The following is a 15,677-nucleotide window of genomic DNA, read 5'->3' as shown; positions in this document are numbered from 1 at the left end:
TCTCAGTGGAGGCTCCTCAAAGGAGGAAGGGAGGAATAAAAATGGTAAAACATTTAAAGTTATCCTTTTCAGATTAAACTATACTAAATATAAATTTAAATTTTTTACATTTTACGTCATTTAGCAGACGCTCTTATCCAGAGCGACTTACAGTAGTGAATGCATACATTTCATACATTTTTTTTTTTCTGTGCTGGCCCCCCGTGGGAATCGAACCCACAACCCTGGTGTTTCAAACACCATGCTCTACCAACTGAGCACCAAATAATTAATTAAAACACACTACTTTGCAAAGGTCTACAGTAGCCTCAACAGCACTCAGTAGGGTAGCGCCATGGTGTAGCCGAAGAACAGCCAGCTTCCGTCCTCCTCTGGGTACATTGACTTCAAATTAAAACCTAGGAGGCTCATGGTTCTCACCCCATACCATAGACTTACACAGTAATTATGACAACTTACGGAGGACGTCCTCCAACCTATCAGAGCTCTTGCAGCGGGAACTGACATGTTGTCCACCCAATCAAAGGATCAGTTGTTTAGTTCATATTCATGCCAATCTCCTTTGCATTAGCGTAGCCTCTCCTGTAGCCTATCAACTATGTGTTGGTCTATCCCTGTTCTCTCCTCTCTGCACAGGCCATACAAACGCTTCACATCGCGTGGCCGCTGCCACTCTAACCTGGTGGTCCCAGCGTGCACGACCCACGTGGAGTTCCAGGTCTCCGGCAGCATCTGGAACTGCCGGTCTGCGGCCAACAAGGCAGAGTTCATCTCAGCCTATGCTACCCTCCAGTCCCTCGACTTCTTGGCGCTGACGGAAACATGGATTACCACAGAAAACACTGCTACTCCTACTGCTCTCTCCTCGTCTGACCACGTGTTCTCGCACACCCCGAGAGCATCTGGTCAGCGGGGTGGTGGCACTGGAATCCTCATCTCTCCCAAGTGGACATTCTCTCTTTCTCCCATGACCCATCTGTCTATCTGCTCCTTTGAATTCCATGCTGTCACAATCACTAGCCCATTCAAGCTTAACATCCTTACCATTTATCGCCCTCCAGGTTCCCTTGGAGAGTTCATCAATGAGCTTGACGCCTTGATAAGTTCCTTTCCTGAGGATGGCTCACCCCTCACAGTTCTGGGTGACTTTAACCTCCCTACGTCTACCTTTGACTCATTTCTCTCTGCCTCCTTCTTTCCACTCCTCTCCTCTTTTGACCTCACACTCTCACTGTCTCCCCCTACTCACAAGGCAGGCAATACACTTGACCTCATCTTCACTAGATGCTGTTCTTCTACTAATCTCACTGTAACTCCCCTCCAAGTCTCCGATCACTACCTTGTATCCTTTTCCCTCTCGCTCTCCTCCAACACTACTCACTCTGCCCCTACTCAGATGGTATTGCGCCGTCGCAACCTTCGCTCTCTCTCTCCTGCTACTCTCTCCTCTTCCATCCTATCATCTCTTCCCTCTGCTCAATCCTTCTCCAACCAATCTCTTGATTCTGCCTCCTCAACCCTCCTCTCCTCCCTTTCTGCATCCTTTGACTCTCTATGTCCCCTATCCTCCCGACCGGCTCGGTCCTCCCCTCCTGCTCCGTGGTTTGACGACTCATTGCGAGCTCACAGAACAGGGCTCCGAGCAGCCGAGCGGAAATGGAGGAAAACTAGCCTCCCTGCGGACCTGGCATCTTTTCACTCCCTCCTCTCTACATTTTCCTCCTCTGTTTCTGCTGCTAAAGCCACTTTCTACCACTCTAACTTCCAAGCATCTGCCCCCCTAGGAAGCTCTTTGCCACCTTCTCCTCCCTCCTGAATCCTCCTCCCCCCCCCCCCCCCCTCCTCCCTCTCTGCGGATGACTTCATCAACCATTTTGAAAAGAAGGTAGACGACATCCGATCCTCGTTTGTTAAGTCAAACGACACCGCTGGTCCTGCTCACATTGCCCTACCCTATGCTTTGACCTCTTTCTCCCCTCTCTCTCCAGATGAAATCTTGCGTCTTGTGACGGCCGGCCGCCCAACAACCTGCCCGCTTGACCCTATCCCCTTCTCCCTTACCTCACCTCGCTCATCAACTCATCCTTGACCGCTGGCTATGTCCCTTCCGTCTTCAAGAGAGCGAGAGTTGCACCCCTTCTCAAAAAACCTACACTCGATCCCTCCGATGTCAACAACTACAGACCAGTATCCCTTCTTTCTTTTCTCTCCAAAACTCTTGAACGTGCCGTCCTTGGCCAGCTCTCCTGCTATCTCTCTCAGAATGACCTTCTTGATCCAAATCAGTCAGGTTTCAAGGCTGGTCATTCAACTGAGACTGCTCTTCTCTGTGTCACGGAGGCTCTCCGCACTGCTAAAGCTAACTCTCTCTCCTCTGCTCTCATCCTTCTAGACCTATCTGCTGCCTTTGATACTGTGAACCATCAGATCCTCCTCTCCACCCTCTCCGAGTTGGGCATCTCCGGTGCGGCTCACTCTTGGATTGCGTCCTACCTGACAGGTCGCTCCTACCAGGTGGCGTGGCGAGAATCCGTCTCCGCACCACGTGCTCTCACCACTGGTGTCCCCCAGGGCTCAGTTCTAGTCCCTCTCCTATTCTCGCTATACACCAAGTCACTTGGCTCTGTCATATCCTCACATGGTCTCTCCTATCATTGCTACGCAGACGACACACATTTAATCTTCTCCTTTCCCCCTTCTGATAACCAGGTGGCGAATCGCATCTCTGCATGTCTGGCAGACATATCAGTGTGGATGACGGATCACCACCTCAAGCTGAACCTCGGCAAGATGGAGCTGCTCTTCCTCCCGGGGAAGGACTGCCCTTTCCATGATCTCGCCATCACGGTGGACAACTCCACTGTGTCCTCCTCCCAGAGTGCTAAGAGCCTCGGCGTGACCCTGGACAACACCCTGTCGTTCTCCGCTAACATCAAGGCGGTGACCCGATCCTGTAGGTTCATGCTCTACAACATTCGCAGAGTACGACCCTGCCTTACACAGGAAGCGGCGCAGGTCCTAATCCAGGCACTTGTCATCTCCCGTCTGGATTACTGCAACTCCCTGTTGGCGGGGCTCCCTGCCTGTGCCATTAAACCCCTACAACTCATCCAGAACGCCGCAGCCCGTCTGATGTTCAACCTTCCCAAGTTCTCTCACGTCACCCCGCTCCTCCGCACACTCCACTGGCTTCCAGTTGAAGCTCGCATCTGCTACAAGACCATGGTGCTTGCCTACGGAGCTGTGAGGGGAACGGCACCTCCGTACCTTCAGGCTCTGATCAGGCCCTACACCCAAACAAGGGCACTGCGTTCATCCACCTCTGGCCTGCTGGCCCCCCTACCTCTGCGGAAGCACAGTTCCCGCTCAGCCCAGTCAAAACTGTTCGCTGCTCTGGCACCCCAATGGTTCAACAAGCTCCCTCACGACGCCAGGACAGCAGAGTCAATCACCACCTTCCGTAGACACCTGAAACCCCACCTCTTTAAGGAATACCTGGGATAGGATAAAGTAATCCTTCTAACCCCCCCCCAAAAAAAAAATATATGGATGTACTATTGTAAAGTGGTTGTTCCACTAGATATCATAAGGTGAATGCACCAATTTGTAAGTCGCTCAGGATAAGAGCGTCTGCTAAATGACGTAAATGTAAATGTAATCAGAGAATACATCTAGTACTGAAAGCATAAGCTACAGCTAGCTAACACTGCAGTGTGAAAAAGGTTGTTGAGTAGTTGACTCAAAGACAGTAGTTGAACAATTTTATTTATTCCAAAATGGAGAAGCAAGAGAGAAATAAAGTGTCATTTTTTTTCACTTTCAGTTTGATTTACTTAGCTAGCAAATGCAGCTAGCTAGTTTAGCATACTGAAAACCCCTGCTCAAACAGAGGGATGCTATGTTAGCTAGCTGGCTATGACTTTCCAACACAACACTGGAACTCTTCCAAGTCAAGGTAAGCTTTTGGTTTGACTCATTTTTTTGCCACCGGGGCCCAGGGGCGAAAATCTGATATCAACTTTGGAGGGGACAATTACATGAAATTTTCTCAAGAGAAATTCCTGAGGGGGACACCAAAAGTAGTGCTGTAACACATAGCCTACATTGTAATATGGTAAATGTATATTGAGGAACCAAAGAAATAAGGTGTTTGCTGTACTCCTAACTACCGGTACCCAAAACTACAAAACTAATCACAACAGCAATACCATTGCCTTTAACAAATCTTAGTTCAGTCACCAGTTTAAGTTGAGAGTGGGGGTATCCATGGCATTTTCCAATTATGTTCCTATTTTACAAGTCAAAAAAATTGAGGACCTTTCATAATGTTGCCAAACAAAGACTCAACAAACTTACCTGAGACTCCCTGTCTCTGCCAGTCTGTCCCTGCATATCTGTCCCCAACTCTGCTGTCTGTGTCCCATCTGTTGCCTGCTCTGCCTAATGACATCATTGTGAAACATTTCCATTAGAATTTAATTTCTTTCTTATGAACATTTTATCAACTAGTCTTTGAGATATTAGGCTACTAGGGTTCTTACTTTGCGTTTTGGTGTATTGAAAAATACTCTGATGTCCGTCTTTTATTTTTCAGCCATTTTTCTACCTGGCTGGCTGGCTACACACACACACAGTGTGTAGGTTATTTACAGTAGGAGATGGGCTTCTATCATCTTATCTTTTATCATTCTATTTGGGCTTCGATCTAAAAGGTAGCTAGCAAATGTGAAACGGATTAAAATGACAAGAGTTGACAGCTGTATGAGTTCACCATTTACACAACATATGCTGCAACCTTTTGTAATTTGAATAGTTTGTTTCATATTGGCTGGCTTCCAACAATAGCTGAATTTGCAAAGCTAGCGAGCACCAATTCCGTTTCAGTGGTGTTTGCTATAATCTCTGCTACCTGGGTTAAATAAAGGTGAAATAAAATAAATAAATAAAAGTTCCCTTGCGACAATTTAGCTTTTGCAACGAGACCATTAAATATATTTAAGACAATGGTAGAAGAGAGTGTAGTTCTGTTCAGTTTGGACTTCAGTTTATCGCTAACCTTATCACAGGGACTTTGAAGCACTAACTTACATCATCTGCATGCTGATCTTGGAATAAATTGACGATAGCAAAGATTCCATCTTTGACGAGGCCACATAAATGGAATAATTACTAGCTAGCTTAATAGTTAATATTTGCCCGCTAGCTCTGCATATTCAGCTAGTGTGTGTGCGCGATTGACTGGATTAACCTCACGTCAGTTACGTTCATTGAGTGCCTTTCAGACAGTGGATACCACCCCTCTGTTACCTTGCCAACTAAGGAACTGGCAGTGGATCAAACCATTGTGAGGCAAAGGGTGGGGGGGTCGCAATCTTTTGAAACTTAAAAATGCGCTATTAAGTGTCTATAATCAGCACAATTGCTTTCATTGCGTATTATTAATATTATTTAAATTACATAGTTATGTTTCAGTGATATATTGGGGGGAACAAATCATATTTTTCCCAGGATAGGGGGGGTCGTGTCCCCCCCGTCCCCCCCGGGATTTCCGCCCCTGCCGGGGCCCACCGGTGTAACTGCTTACTGACTGTACACTAACATTACTGCATGATTGTAGCGGGTTTACTAACGAGTTAGTTCTATTAGCTATGATGACTATGACGTTACTTTAGCTAATATGGTGACAACGATGTAGGCTGTGTGTAGCGGTTTGGCTTTTTCGCCTGGTCACATACAGCTGGTGTGTTGTGCATTGAAGTCCACAAGTGAAGGGACAAGGTGAGAGGAGGAGAGCACATATATGCAAGAAGTAAAACAACGTGGCTGCTATGAAAGTGAACTGTGTTAACACGTGATCAGGGGTGTATTCATTCCTCCGATTCTGTTGAAAACATTTCTTAAATGGAAGCAAACGGAACAAAACAGGGATAAACATACCTGAATTTGTCCAATAGAAACTTGTTTGCAAATGTTGGACTAATGATAGGGAAAATTTGAGAATCATGTAGTAGCCTAAACTTATCGCTTTTACATTGAACTGGGTGAATGAAATATGAATCCAATATGCAGTAATAGAAATAAGGCCATGCTCATGAAAAAAATGTGTTTTGTCTTCCCTCATCTTAAACGGCACTGACCACCACTGGTCTCCACAATAACCTTCAACCTGGCATTTCTGCTTTCCACAACCCGAGTAATATTGTTAACACCAGCCCGACATTAGGTCCACTTACTACAGGAGCAGCCATGGAAGCTCCATCATTCCACACTGTAGTTCCACCAATCTGTCTTACAGCCTCTGCATACGATACATCATGTATTACGGCTCAGGAAAAGACCCAGATGCAGACAGTTAAAATAATGGACGATTATTATATAAACAGGGGGCAGGCAAAGGACAGGTCAAAGGCAGGCAGGGGTCGGTAGTCCAGGGCAGAGTCCCTAAGGTACAGAGCGGCAGGCAGGCTCAGGGGCAGGCAGAGGTCAGTAATCCAGGGCAGTGGCAAAAGGTACAGAACGGCAGGCAGGATCAGGACAGGCAGAAAGATCAAAACCGGGACAACTACGAAACAGGAGTACGAAATACACGCTGGTAGGCTTGACAAGACGAACTGGCAACAGACAAACAGAGAACACAGGTATAAATGCACAGGGGATAATGGGGAATATGGGGCGACAAGCACAAAGACAGGTGAAACAGACCAGGGTGTGACATGATTAATTCTATACCTCTGAGCCTCTCTCTGCTCCTGGCATCCACCAAACGCTGCACTATGTCCCCCCCACAATTACAACACCTTCACATTGCTCCCACATTCACCATAATCATGTTACCCTCCACACTTGGCACATATTTTCCTTTACATTGAACAGCTACATGTCCCATAATTTGGCATTTAGAACGCTGAAATGGGGATGGGACAAATTCTCTGACATTGAAAGTAAGTAATCCTACCTGTACTTTCCCAGACATAACCTTCTCAAACCTCAGCAGCACTGATAGGCTTTCACTTATTTGGCCTTCTTTTCTACTGATCAACCTTTTGGCCTCAATCCCTATTCCTCCCTTCACATGTTCTTCAATATCATCTATGGACATAGATATCGGGACACTAGTGATGACTCCCCTCAATCTAGCATATCCACCAGGGAACTGGCTTTTAAGCTTTTTCATTTTCATTATCTTCTCTTGCTGAGTCTGGCTACCACAAAATATTAACAATATACCATTTCCAATGAACCGAGCTAATTTGACTTCACCTACCTCCTTCTCTACGGCATTAGTTAGTCGGACAGGGTCTAAGTAAGGCCCTGTGGTCTCATTAAACACTAACACCCCTTTCCACTCCAACACATCATTGCTCTTGCCTCCGGGATGACCAGGGATGTTCTCTTTTTAAGTGCGTGAATGGAACATTTTCCTGTTCAAAATGTAACAAGTACTTTTGCATGTCAGGGAAAGTATATAGAGTAAAAAGTACATTATTTTCTTTAGGAATGTATTAAAGTAAAAGTAGTCAGAACTATAAATAGTAAAGTACAGACACCTCAAAAAACTACTTACGGTTTGGGTATTTTTACACCACTGTTCATTTAGAAGTGCAACAATTTATGTAGCAGCTGCTGATTGCCACTTTAAACCATTTTCAATTTTGTTAAATGTCGTTAATTAGCATATTGCGCGGAGTAGTGCGGACGAAAAGGAGAAAAGGTTGGTGAAGCAACAGCTGTGCTGGAATGCGAACAATATGGGTGTCAGTTCTGATAGTATGGAGCGGGAGGGTGAGGGTCAAGGAACCGAATGGTCGGTAGTGGAAAGACAGGAAGAACAGAGATTGTGATACAGAAAGCAGTGGAGCGTCTAGTAAAGAAAGCATAAAGAGGGCCAAGGTAGGAAGCTCTGATCTGGCGGATCACTAAACATATGCTTCATTTGTAAATTGTGTCTGAGTGTTCCCCTGACTATTCGTAAATAAAAATAAAAACAAGAAAATGGCACTGTCTGGTTTGCTTAATATAAGGAATTTGAAATGATTTATACTTTTACTTTTGATACTTAAGTATATTTAAAACCAAAGACTTTGAGACTTTTACTCAAGTAGTATTTCACTTTCATTTTCTATTAAGATATCTTTACTTTTACTTAAGTATGACAATTGGGTACTTTTTCCACCACTGTAAATTAATGATATATACCCATTGATTCTTGAAGAATATAACTTATAAATGTCTCATGAGCTTAGTTCAACTGTCGTACCACATCATAACCCAAAATATAAGCTTGTTTTACTCCAATGTTCGTAGACAAAATACATGTAAACAAACACTTATAACCTCAAAACATGGTTAAAACTATAATTTTGATATAATGTATGGTCAGGCTTTGCATCCATAGCTCTGTCTATGAATTTGAAAAGTGGTTACATTTCTCCATCCCCATCCCTTAGCTTTTTACAGAAACAGGGGTAGGGAGTATGTTTTGTTTTTGTTTCTACTGCTGATTGCCACTTTAACCATAATGCTCTCTTATCTCACAGAACAATAATGATGTAGAGATAAGTGACTCCTCAGGCTTCTTGAAACCTAATTGGGAATTCCCCATTCCAGTGCCCCCCACCGGTCAGCCTAGGGCCATGTCAGGACAGCACCATCACTACGCCCAACACCCTTGTGTCCTACAGCCAGCTCTGGATAAGTTGGAGATACTTGAGGCAGTGGAAAAAGAGATGGAGAGGAAATGGAAGGAGTTGCAGAGGAAGTCTCCAGCACATACTGTGCCTTTGGAAAGTATTCAGACCCCTTGACTTTTCCCATATTTTGTTAGATTACAGTCTTATTCTAAAATTGATTCAATTGTTTTTTTCCTCATCGAACTACACACAATACCCAATAATGGCAAAAAATGTTTGCAAATGTATTACAAATAGTAAACTGAAATATGACATTTACATAAGTATTCAGACCCTTTAATCAGTACTTTGTTGAAGCACCTTTGGCAGTGATTACAGCCTTGAGTCTTGGGTATGACGCTACAAGCTTGGCACACCTGTATTTGGGGAGTTTTTCCAATTCTTCTCTGCAGATCCTCCCAAGCTCTGTCAGGTTGGATGGGGAACATTGCTGCACAGCTATTTTCAGGTCTCTCCAGAGATGTTCGATCAGTTTAAGTCCGGGCTCTGGCTGGGCGACTCATTCAGAGACTTGTCCCGAAGCCACTACTGTTTTGTCTTGGCTGTGTGCTTAGGGTTCTTGTCCTGTTGGAAGGTGAACCTTCACCCCAGTCTGAGGTCCTGAGAGCTCTGGAGCAGGTTTTCATCAAGGATCTCTCTGTACTTTGCTCCGTTCATCTTTGCTTCAATCCTAACTAATCTCCCAGTACCTGCCGCTGAAACACATCCCCACAGCATGATTCTGCCACCACCATGCTTCACTGTAAGGATGGTGCCAGGTTTCCTCCAGACGTGACACTTGGCATTCAGGCCAAAGAGTCCAATATTGGTTTCATCAGACCAGAGAATCTTCTTTTCCATGGCCTGAGAGTCTTTAGGTGCCTTTTGGCAAACTCCAAGCAAGCTGTAATGTGCCTTTTACTGAGGAGTGGCTGCCGTCTGACCACTCTGCCATAAAGGCCTGATTGGTGGAGTGCTGCAGAGATGGTTGTCCTTCTGGAAGTTTCTCCCATCTCCACAGAGGAACTGCAGAGCTCTGTCAGAGTGACCCTTGGGTTCTTGTTCGCCTCCCTGACCAAGGCCCTTCTCCCCCGATTGTTCAGTTTGGCCGGGCAGCCAGCTCTAGGAAGAGTCTTGGTGGTTCCAAACATCTTCAATTTAAGAATGATGGAGGCCACTGTGTTCTTGGGAACCTTTAATGCTGCAGAAATGTTTTGGTACCCTTCCCCGGATCTGTGCCTCGACACAATCCTGTCTCAGAGCTCTACGTACAATTCCTTCGACCTCATGGCATGGTTTTTGTTCTGACATGCACTGTCAATTGTGTGACCTTATTTAGACAGGTGTGTGCCTCCAATCAAGTTGTAGAAATATCTCAAGGATGCTCAATGGAAACAGGATGCACCTGAGCTCAATTCGAGTCTCATAGCAAAGGGTCTAAGTACTTATGTAAATAAGTTATTTCTGTATAGAATTTCTGCGCAAAATTTTCTCAAAAGCTGTTTTCGCTTTGTAAATATGAGGTATTGTGTGTAGATTGCTGAGGAAATGTTTTTATTTAATCCATTTTAGAATAAGGCTGTAACGTAACAAAATGCGGAAAAAGTAAAGGGGTCTGAATATTTTCCGAAGGCACTGTATAATCCAGAAAATGGAGCAGGAGATGTTAATGAAGACAATAAATGAGGAGAGGGAGAACCACAGGGTCAGGATATTTGAAACTGTGGAAAAAATGTCCAAAGATGCAGAGCGCAGGTGAGAAGGGATATAACAGTGAGGAGCAATTGACAGAAAGTAGTTATCAAGGAAGAGAAAAACAGGGAAGAACAGGAAGAGAACAAATTGATAGAACAGATGAAAGAAAGTCAGAAATGTCTAGATGAAATGAAGATAAAACAGGCTGAGGGATTTAAGATTGGCAGAGATAAAGAAAGGAAAATAGAGGATGAAGATGTTGGGGAAGGAAAAGAAAAGGAGGAAAAACTCAGGTTGGATGGAAGAAAAAAGAAAGAGAAAGAGAAGATTAAGAACCTAGAGAAGGAGAGGAAATAAACAGAAAAGGAGGAGAAATGTGAATTGGAAGAAGAGAAAAAAGAGAAAAGGAGATATTGAAGATCCTTGAGAATGAGATTAAGGAACAACAACTGGATGAGAAACTTAGGTTTGAAGCAGAGAAGGAGAGAATAAAGAACCTGGAGAAGGAGGAGAAATTAAAAGAAAAGGATAAGAAAAGTTTGGCTGAAGCAGAGAAAAAAAGAGAAGATGAGAAGAAGCGCCTGGAGAAAGAGAAGAAGGATAACAAAAAAGCTGAGAAAAGGTTGGCTGAAGCTGAGAAAAGGTTAGCTGATAAGTGTCTTAGAACCAAGGCTAACTGCTGTGTTTGCGTTACAGTGATTTGGACTGAACTTCCCAGAAATGTTGGATGATGTCGCAAGGAGAAAAGGAAATAAGAAGGCAGAGGGGGAGAAAAGTAAATAATAAAGAGGAATAAATGGTGGGATGTGGGGGGTGCAGGGGGAAGAACATTTTTAAAGAAGAACCTAGGGGATTCAGAGGGAATAAAAAATAAAAAAGGACAACCACCACCCGTTCATGTCATTGGCTCGTTGCTTTCTTCTATACATATTCTCATTTAGTTTGATGCCAAGTTTCACGGTTATTTGCCATCAGCTTCCGATGGCTATTCTGCTGCAGCTCCTCATCCTTCTGCTGTTTCTTCTGTCTCTTTTTGAGCTGAACCATCTTGGCTTCCTGGACACTCTTGAGGACTTTGATGACATTGTCCATCAGAGTCACTTTCTCTCTGAGGAGAACCACATTCTGAGATTCGGTGGGTGCCTCTGAACAAGATGTATGGAAGGAGATGACCTTGTCAAAAAGTAAAATAAATGTACTTTTGAACCAAATATTGTTACATACAATTGCACAATGATGATGAAGCTCAGAGCTTATGAAATGTATATATAGTAATTCATTCTATATCAAATTAAATTCTGCGAAAAATTAAGTTCCTACTGACAGTAAGGAGTCCTTGGACCAGGCATACACTCTCCTTGGACCAGGTCGTCCTGTATGTGGACAACCTGTTGAGGCAAAATAAAACAATCAATATATAGCCAAAATCATTTACTTTACAATATATTAGACAGATTTTGTTTGAGACAAAGCATCTAAAGATTTAACTTACTTATTCAAAATATTAAATGGCAAATAATTCACACATTTCACAGTTAGTTATACTTCTTGAACAGCTGTATGCAGGGCCGGCCCTAGCCTTTTGGGAGCCCAAAGCAAACATTATAGTGGCCCCCCTCTTGACAGCGGAGAGAAAAACAAATACGTTTTAGAGTTAATTTCCTGCAATTCTACACATTTTTCCATGACTTTCCCAGTGTAATATGATATCTGAGTGAGTGTTAATTAACCAAATTTATAGGGGCCCCCTGGCAGTCAGGACCCCTGGGCACATACCCTGTGTGCCCGGTCGGTAATTAGACCATGATTACTATGGGTTTAGATAGCTGGCTAGACTAATTTACCAATCTAAAATGTTTTTGCTGACATGGGCCAATTGAGTGACTGTCAGTGACTGACATACATGTAACAAGATAGAAACTGCTGATGCACACCCACATTTAAAAATTTTACTTGATGTATTCTACTATTATAACTCTCAACAGTAAGTTGAGACCCCGACTGAGCCCCCCCCCCAAAAAAAATACAAAATGTAAAAAAATATGGTCGGGCACGTGGGGCCCTAAGTGGTCGCTTATGTTGCTTATGCCTAGGGCCGGTCCTGGCTGTGCTACAGCTACTTTTCTTCTGAAAAGTCTAATCTTTTTGCAATCCAACACAACATGCTCCTCTATGATGGAACAGGATCATGTTGATTATTTGTGTCCTTTTATTATGACAGGACACAAATACACGGAACAAAAATATAAACGCAACATGCAACAATATCAAAGATTTTACTGAGTTACAGTTCATATAAGGAATAAGTCAATTGAAATAAATTGTTGATCAGGCTGTTGATTGTGGCCTGTGGAATGTTGTCCCACTCCTCTTCAATGGCTGAGCGAAGTTGCTGGACATTGACGGGAACTGGAACACGCTGTCATACACGTCGATCCAGAGCATCCCAAACATGCTAAAATCAAATCAAAGTTTATTTGTCACGTGCGCCAAATAAAAACAGGTGTAGATCTTACAGTGAAATGCTTACTTATAAGCCCTAACCAACAGTGCAATTTTTAAGAAAAAAATAGGTTTTAGGTAAACAATAGATAAGTAAAGAAATTTTTTAAAAAAACAGTAAAATGACAGTGAAATTAACAGTAGCGAGGCTATATACTGGTGGTACTGGTACAGAGTGAATGTGTGGGTGCACCGGTTAGTCGGGCTAATTGAGGTAATATGCCTTGCAAAAGTGTTCATCTCCCCTTGGTGTTTTTTCTATTTTGTTGCATTACAACCTGTAATTTAAATGGATTTATATTTGGATTTCATGTAAAGGATATACACAAAATAGTCAACATTTGTGAAGTGAAAAAAATGAATTCAAAAAATAACAAATGTAAAAGTGGTGTGTGCACATGTATTCACCCCCTTTGCTATGAAGCCCCTAAATAAGATCAATTACCTTCAGAAGTCACATAATTAGTTCAATAAAGTCCACCTGTGTGCAATCTAAGTGTCACATAATGTATCACATGATCTCAGTTTATATACACCTGTTCTGAAAGGCCACAGAGTCTGCAACACCACTAAGCAAGGGGCACCATCAAGCAAGTGGCACCATGAAGACCAAGGAGTTCGCCAAACATGTCAGAGACAAAGTTATGGAGAAGTACAGATCAGGGTTGGGTTATAAAAAATATCAGAAACTTTGAAAATCCCACAGAGCACCATTAAATCCATTATTAAAAAATGGAAAGAATATGGCACCACAACAAACCTGCCAAGAGAGGGCCGCCCACCAAAACTCACAGACCAGCCAAGGAGGGCATTAATCAGAGAGGCAACAAAGAGACCAAAGAAAACCCTGAAGGAGCTGCAAAGCTCCACAGAGGAGATTGGAGTATCTGTCCATAGGACCACTTTAAGCCGCACACTCCACAGAGCTGGGCTTTACGGAAGAGTGGCCAGAAAAAAGCAATTTCTTAAAGAAAAAAAATAAGCAAACACATTTGGTGTTGGCCAAAAGGCATGTGGGAGACTCCCCAAACATATGGAAGAAGGTACTCTGGTCAGATAAGACTAAAATGTAGCTTTTTGGCCATCAAGGAAAACTTTATGTATGGTGCAAACCCAGTACCTCTCATCACCCCGAGAACCCAGTGAAGCATGGTGGTGGCAGCATCATGCTGTGGAGATGTTTTTCATCGGCAGGGACTGGGAAACTGGTTAGAATTGAAGGAATGATGGATGGCGCTAAATACAGGGAAATTCTTGAGGGAAACCTGTTTGTCTTCGAGAGATTTGAGGCTGGGACGGAGGTTCACCTTCCAGCAAGACAATGACCCTAAGCATACTGCTAAAGCAACACTTGAGTGGTTTAAGGGGAAACATTTAAATGTCTTGGAATGGCCTAGTAAAATGCCAGACCTCAATCCAATTGAGAATCTGTAGTATGACTTAAAGATTGCTGTACACCAGCAGAACCCATCCAACTTGAAGGAGCTGGAGCAGTTTTGCCTTGAAGAATGGGCAAAAATCCCAGTGGCTAGATGTACCAAGCTTATACATACATACCCCAAGAGACTTGCAGCTGTAATTGCTGCAAAAGGTGGCTCTACAAAGTATTTACTTTAGGGGGGTGAATAGTTATGCACGCTCAAGTTCAGTTTTTTTGTGTTATTTCTTGTTTGTTTCACAGTAAAAAATATTTTGCATCTTCAAAGTGGTAGGCATGTTGTGTAAATCAAATGATACAACCCCCCCAAAAATCTATTTTAATTCCAGGTTGTAAGCCAACAAAATAGCAAAAATGCCAAGGGGGTGAATACTTTCGCAAGCCACTGTATAGGTAAAGTGACTATGCATAGATGAATAACAGAGAGTAGCAGCAGCATAAAAGAGGGGGTTGGCGGGACACAATGCAAATAGTCCGGGTAGCCAATGTGCGGGGGCACCGGTTAGTGGGTGACACATCTGGTGAGTATGCAGGCCATGGAAGAACTGGGACATTTTCAGCTTCCAGGAACTGTGTACAGATCCTTGTGACATGGGGCTGTGTATTATCATGCTGAAACATGAGGTGATAGCGGGTGAATGGCACGACAATGGGCCTCAGGATCTCATCACGGTATCTCTGTGCATTCAAATTGCCATCGATAAAATGCAACTGTGTTCGTCGTCCTAGCTTACGCCTGCCAATACCATAACCCCATCGCTACCATAGGGCACTCTGTTCATAACGTTGACATCAGTAAACCGCTCACCCACATGACGCCATTCACGCTGTCTGCCATCTGCCCGGTACAGTTGAAACCGGGATTTAATCTTGAAGAGCAAACTTCTCCAGTGTGCCAGTTGTCATCGAAGGTGAGCATTTGCCCACTGAAGTCGGTTACGATACCGAACTGCAGTCAGGTTAAGACCCTGGTGAGAACGATGAACACACAGATGAGCTTCCCTGAGACGGTTTTTCAGTTGTGCAAACCCACAGCTGTCTGGGTGGCTGGTTTCAGATGATCCCGCAGGTGAAGAAGCCGGATGTGGAGGTCCTGGGCTGTCGTAGTTACACATGGTCTGCGGTTGTGAGGCCGGTTGGATGTACTGTCAAATTCTCTAAAACGACGTTGGAGGTAACTTGTGGTAGAGAAATTAACATTCAATTCTTTGGCAACAGCTCTGGTAGACATTCCTGCAGTCAGCATGCCAATTGCACACTCCCTCAAAACTTGAGACATTTGTGGCATTGTGATGTGTGCAAAACTACACATATTAGTGGCCTTTTATTGTCCACAGCACAAGGTCCACCTGTGTAATGATCAAGCTGTTTAA

This window comes from Salmo trutta, chromosome 7, assembly GCF_901001165.1.
Source record: "Salmo trutta chromosome 7, fSalTru1.1, whole genome shotgun sequence".
In the NCBI taxonomy this organism is placed as follows: domain Eukaryota; kingdom Metazoa; phylum Chordata; class Actinopteri; order Salmoniformes; family Salmonidae; genus Salmo; species Salmo trutta.
Note: the sequence above shows the minus strand (reverse complement) of the source record.